Raw genomic sequence first — 2647 nt, 5'->3', positions numbered from 1 at the left:
CCTGGGGGGGGGGTTTGATTTCTCACTTTCTGTCTCTTTCTCTCTGGCTAGCACATGCACTCTATAGCAGAAGTCTCTCTTGAAAAAAATAAATCCCCACTCTGGTATTTATTTTGGTCTTACTCGCTGACAAGGTGTTTGCATCGGGTCGTACTTCTAGCTGTCTCGCTGAAAGTAATGCAATTTCTGAGTTTGGGGACAGTTCCACTTGGCCGGAAGAAACGCTCACAAGAGTGAGGGGCCACTTACCCTCTTTTATATTTGGGCTGGGAGGAAGGCGCTTATAAAATGGAAAGACCTGGGCCTGTCGGGGGGGGGGGGGCCTACCATCAGCACTGATTCCCCTCACCTATCTTACCGACGTGCCTGTTCTCGGGATCCTGAACCCCGAGGCCGCTGCTGAGTGGTAACCACTGCAGATAGTCTTGCCCAGTGTCTGCAAATTAAACCCATCTCCCTTGTTTCTTACCAGAAGGCTGAGGAGGAGCCTAACCTGGGGCGGACACTCACAGGGCTATTTGCTGGCTGTAATTGCAACGGAACTTTGATTGCTGACAGCTTTTAGTGTCGTGGATGGTTGGTTGTACAGGTATTCTCCATGTGGAGAGAGAAAGTTTGTGTCTCTTGCCCACAGTGGGGTCATAATTTTGTCAGTCAATGCGATTTGTAAATCTATGTGATTTCTCCATCATGTTGTAAATTTACTATGAATAACCTGGATGATTTCTTTGAAGCACACGATTTCTGTTTCCATTTTTAGAGAAAGCATTTTAGAGACACCTTACCTCAGCCCAGCAGTGCCATGATCTAAGCGTGGCCTTTGCGTGGAGATGGGACTGTGGCAACTCTTTGTCTCGGTCTGTTACAAATCCGTGGTTCTTGGCTAACATCAGGTTTTCTTCAGTTATATCTTTGACCTGGTGAAGCTGGATTCAGGACGTTTAAAAGCTTGATTGCTTGTTGGTAAGAGTGGTTTGAGAAGAGTTCTCCTTTCCAGGTGGGCCCTGTTTCCTTCTGGTGCTACGAGAGTATTGTTTCCTGACTGAGCTGTCCCTGTTTTGTGGCTGTGAGTTCCTTAACCTTTTGGCTCAAACAAAAAAATAAATAAATAAATTAATTAATTAATAATAATAATAAAAAACTTAACCTTTTGGCTCAAAGAATGAAACAGTGAGATAAAATTCTTCTCAGTGCTGATAAGGGTTCAATTTAAGGACCCCCCTCAAATGTTGGGCTCAGAATTTTCTCTCAAAAAGTCCTTTTCATTTTCAGAAGCTTGACACATTTTCTGCTTTTTCGTGACCTACACACATAGTAAATAAAGACCTCGAACATCCAGAGCCTTGCTTTACTTTGCTGTCTGAGGCTGCTTATTTAGATGAGGAAGAGTTAGGAGGAGGAATAGCACAAGCCAGTCCTGCGCCTCTAGTGAAGGTTTTTGTAGCCACATAGACTGGATAATGGTTTTCCATCCCTTGGATCATAAGAAAGAACTCTTGGGACCAGCAGTTAGCGTAATGGCTATGTCGCTGGACTCCCATGTAGTCGACCGTGCTTTGTGTACCGGACCTGGTGGCTTAAAACTCACGCCGGGCACGTGTGCATGCGTACCCAAGATCCTGAGAGGAGAATGGAGGAGAAGGGATTGCAACGCGACCATCCCCCTTGGGGGGTGATTTCTCGCTTTCTGTCTGTCTGGCAAGCGCAGGCGCCCTATAGCAAAAATCTCTCCAAATAAATAAATAATAAGTAAGTAAGTAAAAATAAATCATAAAATTTTTAAATTTAAATAAATAAATAAATAAATAAGAACTCTTTCACCCACCTTCCTCGACTTAGGGAATCATGTTCCCTATATTTCAGTTGGTTGTGTGTGTGTATTTGAGAGAAATTTTTGTAAGAATTCCCCCTCCCCCCCGAGGGGATGGCCCTGCCACAGTCCCTTCTTCAGTCTCCTCTTGGGACCTTGGGCACACACGCACCCTTTGCCCGGCGTGTTTCAAGCTCCCAGGTCTGGGACTCAAACCATGGGGAGTCCAGAGACGTGATCACTACGCCACCTGCTGGCCCTTGGTTGGGGATTTTAACTTGCATCTCCTTTAGGGTTGTGTTGCCCTGGGCATCAGGGCTTTCCGCTAGAGAAATCATAAGACTGTCCGGTCACACCACAGAAACCAGTTTCCGAAGGGAAAGTGGCTGTCCTGCCTCTGTCCCCGCCAGAGATCTTGTCCCACTCGTGGTGCTGCGGGAGCCTCTGGCCTTGCGTTGGGAGGACCTCGGCTATGTCTGTGACATTCTTAACTTTGGTTTTCAGCTTCTCTTCATTTCTGCCTTACTCCACGTCCTCCTGCTCTGGTCGCTGGGAGGTCATGATTCTGATGAGGTGGCCCTGGAAAGTCAGAGTGGCCACACTGCCAGAGCCCTCGTTCCGACTGTTTTTTCAGAGTGGTAAAAGGTACATTCTGACATGAGAGCAGAACTGTCTCCAGATCTCTGAGATCGGTCTCTGCGTCTCTGTGTCTCGCACTGGTTCTTAGCGTTTTGTTTAAAGGCTGATCAACCTTTACCATCTTTAGGTGAAATTTTTTTTTTGTCTGAGAGTTTTTTTTTTTTTTTTTGGTATAGGGCACGTTCAATCACACAAGAG

This window comes from Tupaia chinensis, unplaced genomic scaffold (genome assembly GCF_000334495.1).
Source record: "Tupaia chinensis unplaced genomic scaffold, TupChi_1.0 Scaffold000048_1, whole genome shotgun sequence".
Classification (NCBI taxonomy): domain Eukaryota; kingdom Metazoa; phylum Chordata; class Mammalia; order Scandentia; family Tupaiidae; genus Tupaia; species Tupaia belangeri.
This window is presented reverse-complemented; position numbering follows the sequence as displayed.